This window comes from Pagrus major, chromosome 20 (genome assembly GCF_040436345.1).
Source record: "Pagrus major chromosome 20, Pma_NU_1.0".
Taxonomy (NCBI): domain Eukaryota; kingdom Metazoa; phylum Chordata; class Actinopteri; order Spariformes; family Sparidae; genus Pagrus; species Pagrus major.
Window position 1 is genome coordinate 16,746,805 of NC_133234.1, and position 14,573 is coordinate 16,761,377.

Here is a 14,573-nt window from a genome sequence, read left to right on the forward strand (position 1 = left end):
TACAAGATTCAATGGACCGAACAAAATGTAGTCTGGTTATCACTGTAAATATGTGTTGTTCTATTGAGTAGTAGAAGTACATAAAAATGTCAGATGCATCTTTTACTTTGATCGTTAACTTTAATAGAGGTCAGCCCCCACCACCAATACTCTCCGAGAGACTGTTTCACAGACACTCGTACCGAGCACCAATGTGTGTGGCTTCATATGCATCGCGTTCTATTTAAAATTATATTTACAAGGATATAGACTATTGAGGGGGACAGGACCATCACTTTTTCCCAGGAAAAGGGAGTGCTGACCTCCCTGTACCTGTATAAACCTTCTGCCTGATTGTTACAAAACAAACAAGGAGCAAAAGAAAATCAAAATCTAGTATGAGCAGAGCAAACATCTAAAGTAAACATCTAAAGTACCCAACACAAAACAGCCCCTTTTAGCATCTATATTGGTGCTTGAATTTATATAATAGCACACTGTGGAGCATTGCAAGCTAACAATAGTGGAGGTTGTAACACAATCATTGAGAGCCACAGGCCACCAGACAGTCACAGCAGTCCACAGAGAGCACCAGCAGCCAAGCATGGGTGGCTGATTCAGCACCAAGGACAGCTCCTCTCTGACTGCCTCTGCATGAGTGTGTGTGTGTAAGTAATTACTAGCCTTCCCTGCATGTAAAACTGCACAGCCACATACTCACCCAAATATGTTTATGTGTTATTCTGGACACTGATAGAATTTCTCTTATGGAGCCAGCTCATTTTTTGTTGTTGTTGCATTAACAGCCCGTGTACAGTATGCAGTGTACTCCACCACTGTGAGCTAAGTATAGAAACGACTCAGAACAAAGGAATGACACCGACTACTAATAATTTCTGCCTCTTGCCCAGGCAGATATGTGGAGTTAACAGGACTATTGTGGCGTTATAATTAACAAGCCAGATGCTGGATAAGTGAAGCACCATTAAAATATTGCCTTTGGCGCTGGATTTCATTAATATTTAGATAATATTCTTAAAGAAACCAGTTCATCCTTGAGCATCAGAGAAAACAACATCCATCTATCTATCTATCTATCTATCTATCTATCTATCTATCTATCTATCTATCTATCTATCTATCTATCTATCTATCTTAAAACTAATGTAAAATGCAAGTTCTTCCTTCTTTTTCCTGTGAAGCGATATATTCTCTCAGAGGCACAGCAGGTCTGTACACTATGTCCCAGTTATTTTAGTGGCGGTTGTCTGCAACAATCATGGCTGGCCTTCAGCAGCTTGTCAGTGCACCGATAAGCCCCTGCCATCCTCCGTCACTGATACAATGTTGGGTTGCGGTGCAGCAGGTAATTATGCAAATGAGAGCCCATACTTTTTTTATCATAAATGCATGAAATGGCTGATAAGGACTTCACAAGGGCTTCTCCGTGTAACCGCGCTAGTATCAGCTTAAACTCAACTGTGAATTAAGAGTGTGACCTTAGTGCATATAGTGTAGTCCTGCATCTAATTTTAAGATATCACAGCTCTCACTTTACATATAGTGTACAACTAGTTTTATGCTATCACAGTTCTCACGTTACATATAGTGCACAGTATAATCCAATTATAAGCTATCACAGCCCTCACTTTACATACATTATACAGTGTACATCTAATTTTAAGCTATCACAGCTTTCACTTTACATACAGCCATTTTCTTTAAAATGCTGCATCTGTGTCTTCATGCCACAGATCTGCTTTCTGTTCATTTCACATTCCACATTCCATCAGCCAGACAGACAGCACACAAAGTTTTGATGTTTTTTTATTGGATCTCAGCGCCCGCATGGACAGTCGTGTATTATGCATGCAAGTTTCATAACTGCCGGCCGCTGAAAAACATCAAAAACAGCATCAATCTTTCACAACAAAACACACAGAATACAAATAAAAGAAGAAAAAAAAAACTGTCATATCTTTTGCTGTCCTGTCATGTCGGAGCTCGTGCTGGTATCCATTTTGCAGCATCATCTTTTATTAACTGCTCGGGGGAACTGTTTTCGCTCTACTTACGATACACTACCCTCCATCCACTCACTCTCTGTCTGTCCGTCTCTTTTTACACACAGGCCTAAAAATACACATACGCACACACACACACACTAAAGCCTGTACAACATGGACACTGGAAATTTGGCATCACATGTAATGCTTTCTTGATTCAAAAAAGAAACTTTCTTGATTGAAAAAAGAAACAAACAGTCAATACCACAAAAATGTGTAGAGGATGCTTTCACGAAAAAGCACAACACAGAGAACAGACAACATGTATTGATCCACTTGACTTGCAGCTCCAGGTGTCTGACTGCATTTCCACATCTGCCACCTTGCACCATTCACTGCACACCGTCTACGCTACGGAAACATGCCATTGTGTGAGAGTGTGTGGGTGTGTGCTGCTATGTGTGGAATGAGGAGCTGCAAGTAGCAAGCGAGGGGGATTAGAGTCCCGTCTCTGGAAGGCACACGCCCTGATATGACTCCATTTAATCTCCCCATCCACTCAAATTAGCATAACCCTATTCTTTTCTGCGCTTACTATCTATCTCCTCTTCTCCTCTCTCATTTTAAAACCCGTCGCTCTACACCCTAGCCCCTTGTTTGCTCGTTATCGCTCCTCATCTATGCCAACTTTGTTTCTCATCCACTTCCAGTGGAAAGAGAGCCATCTCTCAGCAGGCAGTCTAGTGAGACAGCTGACGTCAGCTGCTACTCATCGCTGGGTGGCCAGAGATTTTGGGGGTTTTTGCTGTGGGGAGGCTTTGGTTCGGCTCTGCTTGCTTTGTGGTTTATCTCGAGTCTGACAGGTTCCCATGTGGTGCTGTTTGGCCACAATTCAGCACAGATCCTCCTCGAGAATTTAAAAAACGAGAGAGTGTGACTGTCATTGATGTGTGTTGTTTTGCTCAAACTGCGTATAAATTGAAGCCACTGTCTCAGTGTTTGATGGCGAGCACGGATACTAATGTATAAAACAAACCATAACATCCATTGAGTAACTTTTGTGGGTTGTTCTCATGCTGCGGCACAATCCAAATGATTCAGTCTACTTGATTATATGCATTAACACTCCACTGAAAGGGGCAGCTTGGCTATAATTAGGACATTATACTGTAAGGTGACCTTGCTAATACAAATGTTATCTCTCTATCATCTCAATAGAAAGTGCAGGAAAGTAAATGAAGTATGTACACATCTAGCCCAGAGCTCTGAGATCTTCTCTGCATGGTGCCAACAGATTTTATTAAACAAAGTTATACCAGAGGATTCATCTGGGTTACATTAAGTTGTAAAAATGCATTAGTCAGCTGCTGACCTCCTCAAGCTAAACACGTTATTGCTCTCAGAGGGTACCATATCTTTAAAGTCAAAAAGAAAGTTATACATAAATGCAATGAAGCGGTAAATTTGAAGGTATACTGTGAAATAAAATCTATAATAGTGTATAAGTAATGGTTGCTCATAATGTGCTTACTTCCATATGCGGAGACTGAAAAAACTACTGTAATGTTGGATCATAGATCAAGCTGTTCCAACACTTTATTACCAGCCATCAATGATGAATGGATAGATGATGTTTTTTTCCATTAGAGAACAGGAAACATTACACTGGCTATCTGAATTGATTGAGTTAATTAAATCAATCAGGTCATCATTATCCTCACTTCGATCGCTTTACCACAATCTTGGCTCTCAGATACTTCCTCAAGCCTTACTGAACATGATAATCTAATATAAATTCAACACAAAAAAAATCCATTAAACACGCAAATAAATCCATGTACACAACTAACCAAATTAAATAAGATTGTTAGGGTAAAAAGTGCTTATTTGAGCTTACATCAGTCGGGCAAAAGGACTGACCGACCTAAAGAGAGGAGTGGCAAGTAGTTGAAGTCCACTGATTTTACACATAAAGGTCTGTTTACACTTCTGAGGTAGTCCTACTGTATATCTGAGAAAAGGTGTATTAAGTCGTTTGTGGCTCAAAAAGGAGGTAATCTAATAAACTGCCTCGACCAATCGAGTCAATTGGGACTGAAATCTACAAAATTGAAAGGGAAAAAGCATCCTGGGGTGTACGGTTAGAAAGAGGGGCAGTTACCAGAAATCTGTAGCCTGCTCCATATCTCAGTTTGAGGCTACCAGCTTGAGATTACTGTCACTACCCGATCTGAGAAGTGCATGTACAAGTGCGTCCTCCATCTTGGACGGTCAGGTACAGCAACACAACTTGGACAACTACATGCAGAACTGCAGTAAAACCAAAAATGTGTTCAGATAGTTTATGATTATGATGACAATTATTTTGATTATTTCGGATGGTGGTCAGATTGCCTGCGTAGCATATTCCATGATGTTCATGTTGATGTTACTGTGAACTGTCAAAATACTTGGACATTTTCTTTATTGCTTTGAATTTAACTAAATTGCAAGAAAATGTTATGGCAATCACTCAGCGCTGACGTATGAATTATAATAGTTATAAATTAAATTAACAAGTTGCCGGCTTTGATGCAGTTCTGTGTGTTGTTTGTCCAGGTGTTATTGCCGTAAGTAATTGTCCAAGACAGCAAATGCATGCAAGCTACATTAGCTGCTAGCATCCGAACACACCCGAATCTCTGACTGTACTGTTGGTGGTTGAGATGCATTGTGGATAATGTAGGCACCGGATTTTGACAAGGAAAAATAATGCATGCGATTAAAAAGACGTTTTACTTTTAGCACGTACTGCACCTCCTTGTCAAAGCAGGCTGTGTGTTGCACACAGTCTGAATACAATTGGGACAAAATACTTTGTCATAACATTGTATGTTGAACTTTTGCCATCTTGCTCATGCATCCATTGCAGTCTGTAGCGGGCAATTTGAAATTACAAAAAAAAGTATGCAATTTGGAACGCAGCCAATGAGTTGTCATTTGTTTGTGCTCTCACAGTGGCTCAGTTGATGTGACGTATCCTCCGCTGCACAGTGCATTGTGGGTCAGAGTAGCCTGAAAGGTATGGTGGCTTGCAAACTGTGAAAGGATGTAGTCGGACATTGGGACATGTTCAATCTTTTTCTAGCATGCTAAAATTGATAAATTGATTATTTTAAATGAACCATCTTCAATGCAACAATGTTATAGGAGTAAAAACATTGTATGTGATTTAGCCACTACATTCCAGCAGATTCCTTTCACTCTTGGCCACATGTGCCAGACTCCCCCAGCAGCCACATTTTCCTCGTGTCACTAAAGCCTGAAACACGCTACATGATTCAGACTGTGTTTATAACCCTGATTTGGCCAAAACAACTGATTTTCAAGATCACGGAGAGTGTGTACAATTAGGCAGGTCACTAAGGACAGTCGCCACATGCTATCTTCTCATATGCAGCAGCGTTTAGGATGCAAATCTCACACCTCCCAGATGAGCCTTGGAGCAGGCAGAGCCATCATGGCCGGCAGTAGATGCAGCATGCTGGTATAATGTTCCTCTTTTTGCCTTTGCACAATGTTAAAAGATGGAAATAACCATGTTGGATGTTGTGGCTCAGTAGGTTTCAAGGGCAACATGAATTTAAAGATTAGTGAGAATTTGAACACACAGGGAGAACAGGAGAAAAACTACTTATCCTTGTTGTCTCATGACGGCGAAAAAGCTTCAGCCTTGCTTGAAGCTGTGAGCCCACAAGGTGAAAAAGTGTTATTTTAAAGATCCTTTTCTATTTAAATGAGGAAGCTTAATTTAAACTCTTTGATGTAATGAACATCCACATATCCCAGCTGTATCTGGGTCAAACGTTAACCTACTAATTCCTGATAGGAGACAAATCTCTTTCATGATGTAACAACCAAACGTTCGCTCATGTGCAAAACTGCCTTGTTTTTTTATTTATCACTTTGAAGGCTTTTTCACCGTGAGCCCACTCCTTGTGGGATACATGGCCCACTTTCTTTCCAATTTGTTCCATATGTGTGTGGTGGATTTATGTGTTTTTTTTTTTGTTTTTTTTTTCTTTTTTCAATTCACATGTTCATGTGTGCTTTTCTATTTTCATGACAAGAAATAAAAGATTTACACTGTGTCAGAGTCTGATGACAATGTGAAAAAATGTGAGTCCCCGTTGCACAGCTGATGTTAGACATTCTCCGCCAGGTTAGCTGTGAATTATGATATAAATAAAGTTGTGAGATATCACAAAAAGAACGGCGAAAGTGAGGCTTTCAGGGTGTCAGGAAAATGAGCTGTGAGGAGAGAGAGTTTAGTGCAAGGGAAATAAGAGTGAATATGGAGAATGATGGGCCAAACAGAGAGATGCTTTGAGGAATCTAAAGTCCTGATTGGTGCAATATGAAAGCTTTGTAATAAAAAAAAAGGACTAAAATTATCATCAGAATGTAAAGAAATAATAACTGTGACGTTATGACTTTTATGTATTATGTTAATGAGGAGGTACAACAGAAGTTAGCATGCTAACAATCTAGCCCAAGCCCGTCCCGGTCCAAAGCTCCCGTGCTACTGGTGTAAGCACCGACACTCCAGCAGTGCTCCAAGCTCATCGAAGGGACAACTAACTGCACTGCTAACTGAGCTAACTAGCTAATGGTAGCTGCAGTTAGAAGCAGTTAGCGGTAACTCTGGTGATATGCTGCCCCCTATTTCTTTTTGAGTATAAATTCAATGGGGCAATTCTTACATGCTGCACCTTTAAAAGTTTGTGAATAAATCTGTTATAAAAAGAGATTATTTTTTAAAATATTTAATAATATATATTTGCAAAGTGTTGTGCAGTAAAATCCTGCGGTGAAAACACATGGAAGGTGTGAGTGTGGCATTTGAACAATAGATGCTGCTCACGATAAAACAAAGATTTAGTCTCTACTGTGTATGAGGCATGAGCAAACAGTTAGACACAGTGACAGGTGAAGCAATCACAACCCAGACTTTAACCTCATTATAACAAAATAAAATGATTATAACTTCATAACAGCAAGAAATTAAATTACCTGACCTTAACCTGATTATATGAAAATGATTCTGACCTGATTACAGTAAGAAAACATATCGTGTGCTGCCGCACATGCTGAAAAACATGGATCATTACACGCTCAATGAGCAGTCCCAGAAAAATGAATGTAGTTAACTGAGAGAACATGTGGTCTCTGTATATAACAAAGTGATTAAGGTTTCCCTTACGCTGTGAAGTATTTATGATGTACATAAACTGTATATGGGGAAAAAATAGTCAAGAAATTGTTTCTCTATGAGGAAATTTTGTGTGTCAGCTTAGAAATGCAAGTGGCACGAGACACTGTCGTGATGTAGATTTTTCCCCTGCAGTATTTAGGTTACTGTGACACCGGAAACTGTGCCTTGGGTTTATTCTTATTTACAACAATGCACTCCTGAGACGTAGCTTAACGACACTGAGAGTCTATATCTGTTCTAGCGGCTCTGTGAGGCTGCACTATAGGCACAGAGGTGCTTTTAGCTACAAGCCAAAATATTTACAATGACAAGGGTCACAGCCCAGTCACCGGGAGAAAATGCTGGCAGTAAACGTTCTGTAAACCACTGATATGTTTACATTTTTGTATGTGTCAAGCATAAATTAAAGATATTTAGACAATCATGTTGACATCAAATGTTTATGACCTGAATTTCTTCTCAGATATAAGAATAAGGAGACCTTGGGACAATTTGTGCCGACAAAAAACTGATGTATTTGAGGAGATGTCTGAACATCTGCAGCTGTGTTTGTGGCGACCAGCCAAAACATGATTTTTTCCTAACCCTAACCTGCTGGTTTTTGTGCCTGAACCTAACCAGAACATAAGCACAGCGTTGTTGCATCAGAAAATGTAAAACTGAACCCAAAGAAACGTTAAGTAGCAAACATAAAGAAATGTGAAGCATCATCATATCTGTGGTTTGCAGAAGCGTACATTGCCAGCATTTATTTTGGCGATTGGTATGATACAGATACAGTTTCCATTTTGTTGCTTTTCTCACTCAGAGGGAACTATAGCTTTTACCACATTGCAGATTTTTACACAAATGAGACAGAAAGCTGAATTCACACGTTGAACCAAAGTTAGAATAATTTGCTCCACAAACATGACAGCTATTTTTAGCTCCAGAGGCAGATCTTCTGTGCCAAGTGGTGTCTGTTACAGACTGTGTGAGTGTGTGTTCGTATTTCTGTTTTTTATTTATTTTGGTCGATGCTAAGAAAGCTAAGAAATAAAACTAATTCATGCCAAATGAATGTGATAGCCAGTTTGAAATTCAGTCGTTTTGGCAGAATGTTTGGTTTGGTCCTCACTGCTTTAAGGGTTAAACCTAAGGACCTCATTAGGTCAAGCTTATGGAACGAATGCATTTACATGAGAAAAGTCATTCATACTGACCAAGGTCAGATCTAATTGATCACTGAGCACGTACACAGTTATAACCACTCTCTTCCTCATTTTTGACGACGCAACAGCAAACTCCATCTACAATTCTGAAGAGATTTCAGCAGTGATTCTACCAGCCACAAATGCATCCTCACGTTTTGCTCTTCATGTGTTCATATTGTGTGGATGAAGGTGTGACAAGGAAGCCGATTTAGAAACATATATTTCCTTTAGAGGCCGTGTTGAACCTTTCAACAACATGACAATTCAAAACGCTTTATATGAGACATAAAAGGTATTGAGACAGGACAGGACAGGACAGGACTCTCAACAGAGTGCTTACCTCTGCCAAGGCCCATCAGCATCCTTTAATTCAATAAAGTCTAATCCAATATCAAATAAAGCATATCTAAATCGGCTAGATCCGGATCTTTTATAGATCCACATCAAATTGCACTCATTCATAGATACCAGCCATCTAAATACACCTGATCCGTACATTGCTCTCAGAGAAATGAAAATTACAATGTAAAAGAAAGTGATAAAATAATAATTAATCCGGATCCACACCAAAAGTTAATGGGGTCTATTCTGGGCTGAGACCCAGCCTCCATCCAAGTTTCCTGGAAATCTGTTCAGTAATTTTTGTGTAATCCTGCTCACAAACCAACCAACCAACCAACCAACCAACCAACCAACCAACAGACAGGCAGGAAAACAGACATGGGTGACAACATAACCTGCTTGGCGGAGGTAATAAAACTACGATAGAATAAAAGGGGTAAACAGAGCATACAAATGACACTGCAGTAAAAATATGAATAAAAAGCCCCAAATTGAAAATACAGAGAGAAAAAGCCTTGATTTAAAGTACCAATATAGTCAGTATTATAATTAAATGTTTGTAGTTAATAAGCTAAAATGACAAACATTCACACCAAACAGAGGATGCATTAGACCCAGAGAAGTTACTCTAGTGCAGAAAGGATTGGGGCATATTAATACGCCCTACATTTTTAATCAGTTTTAGCATAATAATACCACACTTTAAGACACTGCACCAGTGTAGCAGCAGAACTAAAATCCTCTTAGAAGATCTCATGCCATAAAGAACAAGAAAGTCTATAAACCCACCATGGATCGGCACACTCACAGTCCAGCCCTGTAAGCGTCGACAGGAGTAATAGAGTGATATTTCGGGAGAAAAGATGGATTATCATCAGCAGTGACTCTGTGAGAGAGAGTGAAGAAGGGGAGATGAGAAGAGGGAGGCGCAGGCAGAGAGGATGGGCAGGTGGCCAGAATGACATTGGGGTTTGTGTTGGACATGCCAAAAGGGGTTGGCACTGCCATTTGCTGACTCACACCCCTGTCCCACAGGGATTATAGGGACTATAGACTTCCATTTCCTTTTAATGAGTGCCACGAGATAGCCTTACAGACATATCATCATGTAGAAATACAGCTACTGACAGGGGGAACGGGTGGAGGACGGAGGCCAAATGACCCACTCTAGCACAGATACCATATCCCTTCAGTTTAAACTATTGCCCACGATAATGTTTGGTTTAGGACACTTCAATGCAGTCTAGGGCATAAATTTCTTATGACTTTGGACATCAAATAAATTTAATTCTGATTGTGCTGGCTGACTTGCCCTGAAGAGGTGAAAAAAATAATAATTTCCTGCTTAAGAATGACTAAACCAATAAAACACAAAATGATGGATTTCCTCATGGCGTATACTTTTACGAGCAGAGCCCACAGTGCGCAAGAGATACTCAAGTAGTTCATCCAAGGGGGGCCTTGTAAGAAATGGAGCAGTGAATAAAATGTCCGGACAGGAATTTAAATCCAATTTTATACAGTATTTTTGATTAAAAGAACTTCTCATCACAAGGGCCACTTGCCTGTGTTTTCCCCAAAATGGAGTTTGCTCAGCTTGAGAAAACACTGTTCTCTCATGGAGGCCATTCGATGTGACTGAAAGCTGACGATGATTATCATCAATATCAGTATACTGTGACACCCCTACACACCACCCACCCAAACAGCATTGCAGAAGTACTCTCCCTCATGGCAACAGCACTGCCCAATGGTTGTGGCCCCTCAGCAGGACAATGTGCACCACCACATCAAAGAAAATGCTCAGGTTTGGCTCTAGAAACAAAGATCTCAAGGTGTCGCCTCCAAATTTTCCCAAGACCCCAGTCTGAATGAGCATCTGTGGGATGTGCTGGAAAAGGTCTGATCCATGAAGGCCCCACCTCAAAACCCACAGGACTGGAAGGATCTGCCCCCCATGCCCTGATACCAGACACTTTTTATGAAATATCTGCATTTCTTTATAGCTTTGACCCATTGACTCAAATTCAATGCAGAAATGTTTTCCTAAACTGGTTGAATGAGACAAACCTCTTTTTATTGGACTTTAGAGGAACCTCTATTTTGTCATGATGATTTTAATGAAAAATCTGCATTTTTTTATGAAAACATCGGCCGTTTTTTTCAATAGCTTCCATGTCATTTGACCCATTGACTCAAAATCAATGCAAAAATGTCTTACTATACTGGTAGAATGAGACACGCCTGTTTTAATTGGATTTTAGTAGAATTTCTATTTTTCATGAATATTTTAAAGACAAAATCACCATTTTCTATGAAAATATCTGCCGTTTTTTTATACTACTTTTTAACACATGCCGTAGTACTCCCCCAAGTGTAAAGTTGGTGGAGTTGTTGTTTTGTTCCTTCTTTTTAATCTCTTTATGTGTGAATTTCTCCTCTTCTCATTTTACTTTTGTGATTTTCTTTTTACACATTTTGTCTTGACATTGTTTGAGGAAGCCTCAGAACAAGAACGTCAATGCTGTCAATCATTGTGATCTCTGTGCATATGACAAACAAAGAACCTGACTTGAATAAAGAACTTGACTTGACGAGCAAAACTTGATGATGAATGTGTATAACTGGAAGGTTTGTCTGTATATTGTTAAAGCAGCTTAGAGTTAGTGAGTGTCATGGAACTGTCCATGGTCCTGCAGAGAAGAAACAAACATTTACAACATTTTACATTAACAGTACAATAACAATTGCATCTAATAAGCATGTAATTGTCCGTTCATATCACATGTTTGGGCTACATATTTTATTTCAAACACCTCTCGTTGTTTTATTTCCTACACTGGGAAACTACACTGAAATGTTGTCACACCACGGCCATGAACTTAGCTGTGCCTTCGCTTCCTTAAGTTTTGCTGATGTTTCACCAGCAGTACAGTTTTACAGCCACTTACTTCAGTTTGCCTCAGCATTACTCCCGTGCCTGGTACAGTTAGGGAAACTTGCCACAGCACAGCAGTTTAAAAAGATCTGCAAAGCCACAAAGCGTACAAGGTCATGAAGGAAAAATATGATTTTGCTTCTTGTTTTTTTATTTATTTATTTGTATGTGAAGGGGGGACACACTAGTGTGCAGAAAGTGATGGTATAGACCTATTTATAGTTAAGACAGGCCACTTTGCCCCGTTTTGTCCACTGGAAGGGCACCCTACATGTTTCCGAACATGGCCCCCCCCCTCCAAGTCCACCACTGCACTGCCTTCATGCTGCAAGCTGCTGCCTGACTCCATAGCTGAGGAGTGTCTGTGGCTCTCTTGCTATAATAATATCCTTAGTTTAGGATGAAGCACTCTTGAGCTGAAAATACATCTCCACTCTCTTCTCCACCCTTTGCCATTTTTCCTACTTCCTCTCCCTTTCACCCCCTTCTCTCCCCGCTCTCCCTCCTTTCCCTCCCAAAGCTAACTTTATAGCTGCACACAGCTATAAAGCTTAACTAACTGGCAAACGACCGCCTCCTCCTGCTTGCTTATCGGCGGGATAAGCTGGGAGGTTATTTCCATGCTATACAGCTCATCAGCAGCTCATGAACTGCAGCCTTTCCTTATGGGCTGAGGGGGAGATGGCAGTTTATGTGTGCCTCACAGGCCTGAAATGTGAAAAATGTGTACATTGCAGTAACTTGTGGCGAGATTGTAACATACTATTTAGTGAATCAGACGAGCATGGCAGCATCTTGTTATTGCTAGCTTTACCTCTTCAACATATGAAGATGGAAAAAGAGTTTGGACATAGCCTACAGTAACCTGTGGGGCAAATCTTGAGCTGCCAACGGAGAGAGAGAGGAAGAGTCAGGGATATAGCTGAGATAGCAGAAGATAAAGGAAAAAAAGGACATGTGAGAGGAGAAATGGGGGATTGGCAGTGGAGTTGAAAATTTATCTCCATAAATGCTGGGATGAGAACTGATATTGGACCCTTGAGTGCAACAAAACGGGACTAAAGAGAATCAGCTGCACATGAAATTTACAAAAGAGGAGTAATATAGAGGGCGTAACAAGTCTAAAGCTGCATTTCCACTGCAGGAACTTTCCCGGAGAATAGGAACCTTTAGACAAACACCCCACCGCAGGGACCGCGCTCTACATTTCCAGCTGCATTGTTTCACCACTTCAAAATCCCAGCTCGTGGGTAAAACTCATGGAAATATATTGAAAACTGGATACAGCATTGGAGGTGAAGCCCAGTTCATTGCTGTGAAAGCTGCTCAGTGGCGCAAGAAACTTGGGTAAGAAATTATCCGGATGGTCCGCACTGTGGATCCCATAGAGTGTGCACACTGGAGACTTCTACCGGTCGAGCTGGCTTACATCCGGCTTGGCCCCCTCATGACTTTTCTGATTTTGGCAGTTTTAGTCCTCCATACCGCAGAGCCACACTGCTAGCATGGCAAAAAATGCATTAACAGCAAAATAAACGTTGACAGCCCAGAAATTTGGGGTGCAGTGATAACATTTGGAAATGTCAGGACTTCCAAAGTCCGTCCATCAATAACAAGACTTAAAAATAGAGAACATTTTTTTTAGAAAAAGCAGTATTTATGAGGCCAACCAGATCTGAGAGCGCTCAGTAACATCACTGAGACCTGCAGTCAGTCATCCTCAGGCTTGTGTTTGAGAAACGATTAAAGGCTGCGCACGGGATGAGAGGATGGGGGGGGGGGGGGGATGATGTGGATATATTCCAAGCAGCAAGATTGAGTGTAAAGCCAGGCAGAAAGTTTGAGTGGCAGGGTTGACAATGGAGAAATTAGCCGAGCTGAAGAAAAGCGTGGCTCAGCAGTTTCAAAAAAGGTTGACAGGGAACAGAGTCAAGGAGCTGCAGGAGGGAGAGACGACGGGGGGAGCTTGCAGTCTCAGGCTTCCTTTTCTCTTCCTGGAGGTTGACAAATTGGTTGGAAGGGCCTGACAGAAAAGAGTTCACTGACTGTAACGAAGTGTGTAGTGGTGGTATCTGGCTGTATGCAGCTAAATGGGATCCAGCCCTCACAACTTTTATTTTCCTACTGTGGTGTGTCTAAATGAGCTTCCATTTAAACGTACCAAAGTCAAATCATATATATCATCACAGTAAACTTCTCTCTGTCTTGCGTACTTTTCTCTGTCTTGCGTACTTTTCTCCCCCCCCCTACCCAGGCCTTTTCTGCTGACATCAGTCTATTCGTGTGGCTGAATGAAGCTGACAAACTCAAACCTTCATGTGAATAATTGATTCAGTTTGGAATTTAGATCTTAATGCGAGCTGCTGCATCCTACTCATGCACAGTCGTAAAAATTGGCTTGTGTCCACTAGCAGGATAAACTGCAGAGGGTGAAGTGAGCTGTATCTATTGGCTTCTCTTACTAACCCCAGTGTTCTGTTTGGGTTCCTCGACACCCCCTCTTTAAGAAACATATACTTAAAGGGGCACTATGTAGTTCTGGAGGACAAATTCAAACTCAGAATTTTAATATTTACAATATTAATGAGGTGATAATACAAACTCTGAAATATTTATATTTTCCATAACTGAATAAACAAGCGGTTCTCAGAGGAAAATAAGGTCCCAAGAGCACTGTTTGAAGCTGAAAGGCGGTAGGGTCCGCCAAATATCAACAGTAACAGTATGAAATTGTGTCGTCCTTGTCATGAAAACAAAGAGAGTTTGTGTATTAAGTTTGTTAAGACATTAAAAATCAGTCAATGAACATCTTCCTCTTCTGATTAAGATTTCTGCCCCAAAACTACACAGTGCACCTTTAA